Raw genomic sequence first — 12500 nt, forward strand, 5'->3', positions numbered from 1 at the left:
AAATCAGGCCATTGAAATATCTGATAATCATTTTTTACTCGATCCCTACTTCGTTCCTTCGAAGTAATAGTAATAGTAGTAGTAAGAATAGTAATAATAATAATAATAATAATAAAAACAATTCTTCCTAGTCCGTTCGCATGATCACAGATATTATAATTTAAAAATGTATTTCTCGTCATTGATTATATTCACATTGTCCACGATTTATTCTCGATCTAGGTAGTCTATTACGATACAATTGAGAAAAGAAGAAGAAGAAGAAGGAAAAAGAGGAGGAGGAGGAGGAGGAGGAGGAGGAGGAGGAGGAGGAGGAGGAGGAGGAGGAGGAGGTGGTGGTGATGAATAACTTACGTAAATTCATTCGGATCTTAGAAACGCTCTTTTATTTCTTGGTTGGGTTTGGCCGAAAAGGAAACAACAGTCCCTTGTTACTTCGAGCGAATGGTAAATCCTCAAGAGGAAAATCAAACTGAGATCTCTAGCTTTGGGGAGGGGGGAGGGGGAGGGATGAAACGAGATTCTCTCGATTGTTTCCTAGATATAAGCGGACCAAAAGGGGATGGACGAGACGGGGTTGGTTAAGCAGAAGGTACGATTATCCGTGAAAAGGTACGGCGAGATGAGGTGAGGTGTGCGGTAAATTTAGAGAAGCGATAGGAGAGAAAGGAAATACTGACGTTGCCGATCATTCTATTCGTAACGTTACGTAGGTAGATAGGTTATAGCTGAATAGATATAGCTAGATATTCCATTGGGCTGTTTCTATGTTTCTACGTGACATCGATCTAAGTCATGGCATCTAAACTGTCTAGTCAGAATAATATAACAACGAAAAGACATGACGTTTCTATTTATCGATAGGAAGATAGGAACCGTTATCAATGTCGTTTTAGATACCACTGGGAAATTCAGGTTAATAAATCCTTACCGATTACGTGGATTACGAATAGATTTGACAAGTAGTCGTGGGATTAAGAGACGGGAGGGAAAGAACGAGAGCGAGGGAAGGGAGTGACGGAGGATAGTGGTAGTGGTGGTTTCGTTGATACCCTATAAGGGATTTCTAATCGTTTAATTATCCCGTGATGGATCTACGAAATTAATTTTTTCTTTATTCTTTTCTTGCTATTAGAGGGAGACAATTCCACAAGAAAAAAAGAAGATAAAAAAAGAAAGAAAAAATCGCTTCGACGTATCAACTAACGAGAAAAGGATCAAGGTTAAAAATGTCTTTCTGAAAGAACTTCCATCGCCTACGCATAATTAACGGGTTAAACAATGTTTGAAACTTTACTGTCGTAAAACAAGAACCCGTAAATACCGTACTCTGTCACCAAAAGGGGTATTAAGATAGTTGCCTATGTGATCGGATCTTGGCTAACTTTTGTCGGTATTAGTGCTAGTAAAGGATTAAATCCTGAAAGTCTGTTACAAGGTTGCGGCATCAGAGTTTCCGAGAATGAGCTTAAAGTCAACCACAAATATTCCTGTTCTAGATTTTCATAAGTTCAAGAACGGTAACGTTACGTCGTAGACCAAACTGAATGTCCGATAAGTTATATCGCGATATGAGTTTTGATGAAAGGCCTAAGGAACTAATGACAGAACAGGGACCAGATGTCAGATCAGGGTCAGAGGTAGAGGTAGAGGGATGAAGAGAGGTCCTGTCGAATGAGAATATAGATAATCAAAATGATCAGATCAAATCACCTCGAATTGATTTTCAACTGGTGTTGTTATCTCCGTATACATGCCCCTCCTATATATATATATATGACCAATCAGAATCTTCGATGATTTTTCCAATGTAAGGTGTTATATAGATGAAAAAAGAAAAACAAAAAAAAAACCGGGGATACAATAATAATCTAAGTCGGAGTGTGTTAATAGCAGTTGTCAGAGTTTTTATTTTATTAATTTTTTCTTTTTTTTTTCTTTTTTTTTTTTTTTTTTTTAGAAACATCAGGATAGAAATTTTAATTAATTTAATTCGTAAGGATTAAAACGATAAAAAAGAAAATATATTTATTTAGGATGATAACGTAACTGCGTACGTATTTATTAAATTCGTATTTAACCATAGTTGTGCACGCCTCAAAATAATATTATGCTTTGCACTTGGGATAGATTACAAACATTCAGGCACTTTTAAACAAGCTGTCTCATTTATACGGGAATGAATAATTTTGAGCGTTGAAAAAATATTGTATATTCTTTGTAAGTTATCGGGAATAATAATCGATAGATTTACGAAACGCATTTTCTATTTCTGTCATTGTAAAAAAAATAATTTACATAATCGTACAATACACAAATAGGTTTTAATTGAGCTCGAAATTGAGTTCGAGCTCTGTTTTCTACATTCCTTACATAGATACGACGATTATGATTAAATGAAATTCGTATCTATAAGATGACGTAAAAATTATATTCAAAAAAAGATAAGATAAGGATAATATAGGTAAGACGAGTAGATGGAAACGAGGAGATGAAGGCCGAACCGATTGTTAGTAGTCCTAAGCGGTAGACGTTGGCTGTGCTCCGGCCGCGGAGGCTGCGCGGAAAAATCGATAGACGACGCGAACCGGCGGTGGCAGCGGCAGCGGCGGCGGCGGCGGCGGCGGCGGCGGCTGATGGTGGTGGAGGTGGTGGTGGCGGCTGGTGGTGGCGGCGTTAGTGGTGATGGTGATGGTGGTGGTGGTGGAACGCGATAGAGTTTGGCCGATGGTGCAGTCAACGTCGGGACCGGCATCTAAAAAGACGCACGCGTCTTCTCTCGTTTCTCGTGCACGCCGTACCCTTCGATTAACATTTTTCAATATTAACGTTAGACTCTTTAATTGTGAAAAGATACGAAATTTAAACGGAGAGAGAAAAAAGGGGTGGGGAAAATTAAAAAACAATTAAAAAAACAAAATATATATATATATATACACATGTACATATGTATATATGTATATATAGATACATATAAACACATATATATGCGAATTTCTATTTAATTATATGAGTGAAATAGAGATTGCAAAGGATCGAGGAATTGATGGGTTTAGTGTACGTGCAACCTCTTTAACTGTGTACTTCCGTGTGTACGTGTGTATGTGTGTGTCTGCTGCGTGTGCGTACGTAGGTGCGTGCGTGCGCGGGCGTGTATACGTGTGCGTGGAAGTATGCGCGCGTAGTAGAAGCATCGTGCCGAGGCTTGGCTGACCGGTACCGTCTCTTACTACTTCCTTATTATTTACCACCCTTCCTTCTATCTAACGGAACTCGTCGTGGTCACTCACTTAATTTCATATTTCGTTCGTCCTTACTTTCTCTTTCTTATCTTCCTTATTATTATTTTCTTCTTTTTCTTTCTTTCTTTTCTTTTTTTTCTCTTTCTCCTCCTTCACGACCCTCATGTTCCTCATAAACGCACGATGAATGAACGTGACTATGCTCACGTGCAGATATCTCGATACCACCCTTATTAAAGGGATAACCTTCTTTCTTTTTTCTTTTCCTTTTTCTCTTTTTTTTTTTTTTTTTTTTTTAATTATATCTGATACACACACACGCACATACCGTATAAATATATATATATAGCTTTATTATTTAAAGAGGAAGAGAGAGAGAGAGAGAGAGAGAGAGAGAGAGAGAGAGAGAGAGAGAGAGAAAATTCGACAAAAGACGCATCGAAAACTTTGAGTATAGCCACACGACTATGAAATATAAGCTATGCAAACGCAACGAGGACAATAACCTCTGGCCTTCCTTGTTTGCTCTCGAGTCTGCGATGGCGCGATCGTTTCCTTCGTTTACGTTAAAATTCTCTACCGTTGGAAAATCAAAGAAAAAAAAAAAAGAAAAAAGAAAAAGAAACAAAGAGAAAGAAAAATATTGCGACGTCGGCTGGCTTTCGGACGGTTTTTATTTAAAAAAGAAAAAAAAAAAAAAGAAGACAAAAAATATCCAAAATCTTGATCCGTTGTTTTTGAAAGAGTGAAAAAGAAAAAAAAAAGAAAAGGGGAAAAAATGAAAAAAAAAAAAAAAAATAGAAGATGGAGTGGGAGATATAATCGATATTCCATCATATCTTGAAATAGTTTCAGTGGTTTATTAAAAAAAAAAAAGAGAAAAAAAGAAAAACGAAAGAAGAATGTTTCTCGACGAATGAAATTTACGCCTTCACGTAAATTCGTATATATTTTTGAAAAATAATCTTGAGAGGTTACGTATCGATAAGCAAATATTCATCTCTCTCTCTCTCTCTTTATTTATTTTTTTTTTGTTTTTTATTAAATTATACAAGAGGAAGAAATAACGAAAGATTAACGACGAGTATTGGTAGTTTTGTGGGTTGGCAAGGCAGAGTGCGGCTTTTCGAGGACAACGACCTCACTTGCACCTTTTCGACCTTATCCCCTTACCCCCTCTTCCCCAACTCCCAAGACTTTATCCACGTCCCTTTATCGCTGCTTCATCGTCAAACGATATATCATTTTTTAATCATCGTGTATATATATATATATATATATATATATATATATATATATATCCTTCGTCGTTATTATAATCAAAACACATGGGGATTTTGAGAGGTATTATCTACATACTTGTGAATTCTGTGAATACGACCTTATTTCACGGTTCCCTTATCGATCGTATGTGTACCATTATGTCGCTCGAAATTTCTTTAATCCAAAACGATTGCTTTTCTCATTGAGAAAAGAAAAAGAAAAAAAATAGAAAAAAAAAAGAAAATTTCTCTTAGAAAATAGAAAAATCCTTACGATTATAACATTACAAATTATAACAAATATTTCTTTCTTCCTTCATTTCTTTCATCGATCCTTTTCTTATCACGTTTGACTTATTGAATTCACCTTTGGTTTGTTCAATAAAACTCGTTACTAGTGAAAAGGGAAAAAGTTAAATGATAAAAAAAAAAAAAGAAAAAAAAAAAAAAAGAAAAAAGGAACTATAGTTTCACAAAGTATAACACTCGTTAGCACGTTTCTCCTAAACCCTTCGAGATCGATCGTTCTTCGTTTAGGATAGCGAACGTCAGCTCGAAAAATCTATCACCTATCGTACATTACTTTCTTTTTCTCTTTCTTTCTCTTTCTCTCTCTCTCTCTCTCTCTCTCTCTCTCTTTCTCTCTCTCTTTCTCTTCTAAATTTATCCCCTTTTCGTTTCCTTCTCTAGATCACTTTCGTACCATGAGTATAACCCTCTTCTACTTTACTCGAGTCCACTTCAAACACCTTTACCTTTCTTAAGTTCCAAGTTAATGTTACAACTATAGTATAATAGTATTATATAAGCTATATATTATACGATTATTATTAACGGGTGTTCATATCTTCTTCTTCTTCTTCTTCTTCTTCTTCTTTTTTATTTCTTTTATCTTTCTTTTTTCTTTTTTTTTTTTTTTTCCTTTCAAAGTACTCAAAAAACTAGAAAGGAAAAGAGAGAGAGAGAGAGAGAGAGAGAGAGTAATTATCGATCTTTATCGAATTGATTAAATTTTGCAAAAACTTTTTTTGTATGTAGAATATTTATAAATTCACGTTTTCTAAATTAGATTTATTTTATAATTAAGAATAAAAAAGAATTAATTTTTCAAAAAGGAGAATAAGAAATGAAATTCAAAAGAAAAAAGAAAAAAAGAAAAAAAAAAAAAAAGAAAAGAAACAGAATATGAGGACAAGGAAGATGCTCGTAAGTCTTCGTAGAAAATTGTGTAATAAAATGGTGGAATCTCCGACTTGGTCTACGACGTTCGCTCTTCCGCTTTTTATTTAACTTCATCGTTTCTTCCTCGTACCAGGATATTTCGTTATCGGAAAGCAGTAGTCGCCTTGCTAAAATGATGTTCGTGGATATCGAAATAAATGACTTTAGAGATAGCACCAGGACGACTATATATAAATGTGTGTCTGTGTGTGTGTGTATGCACGCGTTTGTATATAAATATATGTATATAAATATACATATCTATTTTTATTTTTATATATTTTGTTTTGTTTTCCCTTTCAAAAAAATTCTCTTTTGAAACTTTTACTTTCGATTAATTTTTTCTTTCTTTTTTATTTCTTTTCTTTTTTTTTTATTTAATCACCCACGTCATATCTTAACTATGTTATACTAAAATAATAGTTCCAACACGATCATAGATATATATATATATATATATATATATATATATATATATATATTTTTATTTTTACTTTTATATTTTTTATCTTCTTCAAAAAATTCTCTTTCAGAAGTTGTACTTACGATTTTTTTTTTCTTTTTTCATGTAATTACTCACGTCACATCCTAATTACATTTTATAAGAACAATAGTGCTAAGACGATATATATATATATATATTTATATTATATATAAATTTTCTTTTTTCTACTTTTATTTCCATATCTTTTCTCCTTTAAAAAATTCTCTTTCGAATGTTTTACTTTCGACTTTCTTTTTTTTTTCCTTTTTTTTATTTCTTTTTTCTTCATTTAATTACACATCACATCGTAATTACGTCAAATTAGAACGAAATTATATGATTAAAGAAATTTTAATGCATTTTCAAATGCTTCGAGTTTCGTTTCGTAGAAATTTTGAAATCGGCTGAGCAAAAGGCGTACTAGAAAAAAAAAAGAAAGGAAAACAAAAAAAAGAAAAAGATGAGAGAAAAAGATTATAAACCCCGACGACGGAGAAAGGTCTCGTGGAAATTCATCTTTTTCTTTATTTCCTTTTCCTCTTCTCGTGGAAGTGATACTGGGGTTACGCTACGTAATCACTAAGATAACAGAAAGAAAAGAGACGATACATATACGAGGAATACATTGTGTATCTTATCTTTCCTTTTCGTTTTTCATTTTATCTCGTTTGAAATAGACAATTCCATAGTGTTTAGAAAAAAATTGTACGATCGACGAATCGAATCCTGAATAACTTTGATTCGAATAAGTCAATATTTCGATCGTAAAAGTCAATTTTATTGGTTAAATATTTTTTTCTTCCTCCTCCTCCACCCTCTTCCTCTTCCTCCTCTTTTCCTTTTTTTTTTTTTTTTTTTTTATTTTGATGTGATTTGATTCGATTTTTTTTCCATTTTTCATTTTTTTTATTTTTCCTTTTTTTATTTTCCCTCAAACGCGTCAAGTAAAATAACGAGAATGATGAAGGAGGAAGAGAAGGAATAAGAAGAAGAAGAAGAAAAAAAAAGGGAAAAAAAAAGAAAAAAAGGAAAAGATTCGCGTGTTCTCAAGCGAACTCCTAACATTCATTTCGTAAAATGAGAAACTTATTACCATTTCTTTCCTTCCTGTCTACTTTTCTATTACTTTCCTTTCGTCCTTAGGTTAAACTATAAACGTTCGTCCGTAAAGAAGAACGAAAGAAGGTGTTGACTTTCTCCATTAAGCGTAAAAAACTTTTATCAAAGTGGACGTTCGTCTTATGGAGGGAGAGTGAAAATTGAAAAGAGAGAGAGAGAGAGAGAGAGAGAGAGAGAGAGAGAAGAAAAGAAAGGTAGAAAGAAAGAAAAAAAAGGGAAAAAATAAAAAAAGGACAGAAGAAAGGAAGAAAAGAAGAAGAGAAATGAAAGGCATAAGAGAGAAAAAGGAAAAGAAAAAAAAAAACGTTTAAGAGAAAACTCTTAATATCATAGTTACTCAGAATGAATGTCCTTGATATATTTTTTTCTTCATCGTTAGTTCGAGTGCGCTCTCTTGTTAATACGCCTTGTATGACGATAAATTTGTCGAATACTGAAAAAGGAAAAAGGTGAAAAAGACGACGAGAAGGTATTTCGAAAAAAATCAACGATAAAGTATAAGCGGCAGATATATCGTTCTTACGAAGTTTACGACCCGTTGCGAAGATTGTGTTGACGTGGAAAGATTTAGCCGGATTTAACGGGGAAATAAAGAAATAAAGAAATAAATAAGAGAAAGATAGAAATAAAAGATATAAATATTAAAGGACACTCGTGAATTTTTTCTTCCGTGGTTACGTTTTATTTCTCTTTCTATTTTTTTTTTCTCTCTCTCTCTCTCCCTCTCTCTCTCTCTCTCTCTCTCTCTCTCTCTCTCATAGATACACACACACGCGCACACGCACACGTACACACAGACTTCCAATCAAGGAATTTAAAACGAAGGAAGATATAATAAATTCTGTGAATTTTTATTATCGATTAATATCAACGAATATAGAAGACGACGAAGTGGAAGATAACGTTAAAAGGAAAATATAAAGATAAGAATAAGAATAAGAAGAATAAGAAGAATAATGGAAGACGACAAAGAGGGACTTGGTTATTTCAATAGTACGAATTTATTCGAAAGCTATAGGAACTCTTCAAAGATACGAAAAACGAATCGAATTATTACGGATATTTTACTTTTGATTATTGATTATCACGATAATATTACTAAATGAAAGAAATAAGAGATCATTCGCTATCTCACGTTTACATATCGGAGGAAGAGGGATTGCTTTATTTTTTTTCCTGTTCTCCGATCCAAGACTCGAAGCAAAGGATGTTCGAAATTGGACCGAAATGGGAAAGAGTGGGGTGTGGGAGGAACACCGACCTTATAAGGTGAGAAATAACTCCTTCACGAGTAATAGAATTTAATGAAAAATATTCGAGAAATGAGATAGAGAAAAAAAAGAGAGCGAGAGAGAGAGAGAGAGAGAGAGAGAGAGAGAGAAATCCTCTCGTTTTCTTCTCGTTTACGTTCTCTCGTTCTTCGTGCGACCGTCGACCCGTGCGTCGTCTGGTTCGTTTGTTCGACGTCTGGCATGACTTTTTTATTTCTTCATTTTCTTATTTTCTTTTCTCTTTGTTTTTCTTCTTTTTATTTCGTTTCTTTTTCTTTCTTCCGTTTTTTTTTTTTTTTTTTTTTTTTTTACTTTCCCCTAGAATGAAAAAGGCCCTTGCAACAAGAAGGAGCCAAGTAAATGTTCTTTTCTTTTCAAAGAACGGACCAAAAGAGGAACATCTACTTCTTTTTTTTATTTTTTTTTTTTTTTTCTTCCTTAAACGTTCAGTAGAAATGCGCAAAGAAAGGGATTTTAATTTTTTATATTTATTCTTTTTCAATGTAACATTTAATTAATTTTATATATTTATATACACTAATTACAGTGTATTTATAGTATAATGTACATTAATTATATATATATATATACATATTTTCTTTTCATTATACGTAATACGTATACAAATATCTAGATGTTTTCCTGGTATTAACATTGTTCGTTCGTTATCAACACGAATAGGTGGTAGTTAAGCGTAAGTTAAATCTCAGAGATCGAATGAATCGGTGGATGCCGAGGAATCTTAAGTGGTGAAGCTCCGTGCAGCCTCGGGCAATCTTCCAGCTGGTCGAGTGACGAACAGTTTCGACCTACTTTTACTTTTCTAACGCGGTTTCTGATCTTTTTTCTTTCGGATAGATGAACATCTTGAGGCATAATGCTCGTTTGGTACACAATTTGATATTAAAGGAAAAATGAGAAAAATCTGAACGAGGAGTTAAACGTGGATATGAGAAAGATATTAAATATTTCAAATTAATATTTCTTTCTCTTTCTCTCTCTCTCTCTCTCTCTCTCTCTCTTTTTTCTCTCATTATTATTATTATCGATTGGTGCATGATATTGAAAGTCGGAAAAGCCACTTGATGTAAGCGAAATTGAATCCAATTATTATTATTATTATTATTATTATTATTATAGTTTTTGTTATTATTGTTTTTGTTTTTATTGTTTTTGTTATTATTATTATTATTAACGAACGTATATGAAGATATTTTAAAATATATTATTATTAAGTTTTACCCATTAATAAAACCATACTCGTATATAACTGCATAGAAAGATACTGACGTATTGTATATAGTTTTAATATTATTATTATGACTATTATTATCCATCATATAGAAAGATTTTAAATTCGATAATAATTAATACCTATTAATAAAACTATATATATATATATATATATACGTGCACACTCAAAGAGGTATCAAAGGTATCGGATAAAATGTTAAATAAATCGATGGTTAAATATATGCCCTTGGACGGGAAAGGAAGAAAAAAAGGTGGGAATAAAAGAAGAACAAAAAAAAGGGAAAAAAAAGAAAAGAGGGAAAGACAAAAAAAAAGAAATAAAAAAAGGAACGAAATGAGGAAAGACCGAGGAAAAGAAGGAAGGAAGAAAGAAAAATACGTGGTGCGATAAAGAAAGTAGATACTTGTCGCGAGAACATGAGGAAAGAGAATGAAAGAGAAAGAGAAAGAGAAAGAGAAAGAGAGAGAGAGAGAGAGATTTCGGCAATGAAGCGATTCGCCCCTTAGGGGCTCATAGTCTTTTCTCTCCTTCTTCCTCTTCATCTCACCTCTCCACTCTTCTTATCTTCTCTGCTCTTCTACCCTCTGATCTCTTCCTTTTACTCCCACCCCTTCATCGTCGTCGCCATTGCTGCCACCGCCGAAAAGCATGTGTAGCGTCTATAGCACGACGATTCGCTTGTATCAGCTATAGCAGTAAGTCGAGAAGAAAGTGGAACGGGGTCGAGCCGGTGATGGTAGGGGATTGGGGGGTGTTAGATTTTTAGTGGTATTGGTGGTGGTTGTTCGTCGTCTCTCCTTTTCTTCCCTTATGGAAGAAAATTGCCGCGAGCTAAAGCCGAGCTTCTTCGACGTCCTCTACGACATTACGTTTCGCGAGACCTTTTCTCACTTACCTATGTACGTTCGAGATTCCCCCTTCACAACCTTTTCCCCTCATCACATTTTACTCTTCCTTTTCCCTTTTTTCAAATCTCCTTTTTTCTCTTTCTTTTTTTCCCCTGCCGCCTTTGCCTCCCACCCTCCTCCTCCTCCTCCTCCTCCTCCTCCTTCTCCTCCTGGCTTCCCCTAACCCCAATCTCAACACCCAATCCCCCAAACCCCCTTATGCCGACCTTCCCTCATCTCTTCTTTTCTTCGCTAACGCAATATCTTCGCTTACACGCTTCGTTATATCTCTTTTAAGAGAGAGAGAGAGAGAGAGAAAGAGAGAGAGAGAGAGAGAGAGAGAGAGATTGAGAGAGAAGATCATTTTTAAGGGTAGTTGAGATTTTGATTAACTTTCTTACCTCTTTGAGAAAGGATGAGAAAAAGGGTGGTAAAAATTGTTAAACATTCGAGATCGAAGATCTAAAAAGATTTCTTCTTTCATCGTTTAAAATCTCTTTAAAAATCGTTCATAGTATTATCCGTCGTACTAAAGTCCTGACGTTAGAAAGAATTGATAGAACGAACCGAATGGATGAAAGAAAAGCAAAAAAGAGAAAAAAAAGAAAAGAAAAAAAGGAAGAAAAAAGAAAAAGAAAACAAAAAGACAAGAACAAATTGTGAATGATTCTTGAATGATCCTATCGATAGTCTTTTAGTATTTTTTTATTCTCTCTCAATCTCTCTCTCTCTCTCTCTCTTTTTGTTTATTTTTCCCCATTGCCATTAGTACTTTTTGTTGTCGTTGGTCGTTGTTGTTGCCGCCATTGTTGTTGTTGTCGTTGTCGTCGTTATTCTTTCGATTCTCTTTTACAAATGCCTCGTGACACTCGAATGTGTACTTGGCCGTGCCAGTTTTCATTAGCTCTTTAATCGATTACCTAGAACGATCTCCTCCACCTCCTCCACCACCTCCTCCTCCTCCTTCTTCTATTTCTCTACCTCCAACCGACCCTTCGAAATCGACTTTTCAGTGTGCTCTCCGTTCACTATGCTCGCTTTTTGTCATGATCGAGTGTCATTTCCATTTCTTTCTCTCTCTCTCTCTCTCTCTCTCTCTCTCTCTCTCTCTCTCTGCCTCTTTTTCTCTTTCTCTGTCTTTTTCTGTCTTTCTCTCTCTTTCTCTCTCTGCCTCTCTCTCTCTTCAAGTTCTTATCGTATTTTCTTTTCGCGTGATCGTTTATAATCGTGTCATGTGACTTGTGCGAAATTTTCAACATTCATTTCCCATTATCATCGCCTCTCTCTCTTCCTCTCTCTCTTCCTCTCTCTTCCTCTCTCTCTCTCTCTCTCTCTCTCTCTCTTTTTTACTGCTTTTTATTTCCTCAATAATTTTTCTTTCTTTTTAAAAATTTTCCTTTTCTTTTCTCTTCTTTTTACTTTCTTTTTTTTCTTTCCTTTTTCATTTTTCTTTTTTCTTTCATTATTCTTTTCTTCTTTTTTTTTTTTTATTCACCTCTTTTTTCATCCTCTCTTTATTTTCTTTTCACTCGACCTCGAGACAATCATAATTATGATAATATATTTCACTTTTATGCACGCACGATACATATCTGGACGAATTAAAATGTTCATCCGTGAATGAAAATGTTCGATTTATGATTCCTCGATACGTAAGCCTAAAGAAAGAAAAATCGCTCGTAAATTTATGATATTTCTCGAAATTAATAAAGATTGAAAGTAAGTAACAGCGCGAGGTGGGGGGAGGGAGAGGGGAGGG

General features: G+C 34.2%; 1 protein-coding gene across 5 annotated transcripts in view; it reads left to right on the forward strand.

Moving 5' to 3' along the window:
- LOC124422067 overlaps nt 1–12500 on the forward strand; it is a 154428-nt gene that overhangs the window by 32902 nt on the left and 109026 nt on the right. The window contains exons 1-3 of one of the 5 annotated variants that reach the window (XM_046957994.1): nt 2704–2885; nt 3023–3057; nt 8209–8597. The exons of 1 other annotated variant lie outside the window; for it this stretch is intronic. The gene's annotated coding sequence lies outside the window, so the exon portion shown is untranslated. Of the gene's footprint in view, nt 1–2703; nt 3217–8208; nt 8598–12500 lie in introns of those variants that run through there. 3 more of the 5 variants (XM_046957991.1, XM_046957992.1, XM_046957993.1) reach the window with 3 other exon arrangements.

Source organism: Vespa crabro, chromosome 2 (assembly GCF_910589235.1).
Source record: "Vespa crabro chromosome 2, iyVesCrab1.2, whole genome shotgun sequence".
Classification (NCBI taxonomy): domain Eukaryota; kingdom Metazoa; phylum Arthropoda; class Insecta; order Hymenoptera; family Vespidae; genus Vespa; species Vespa crabro.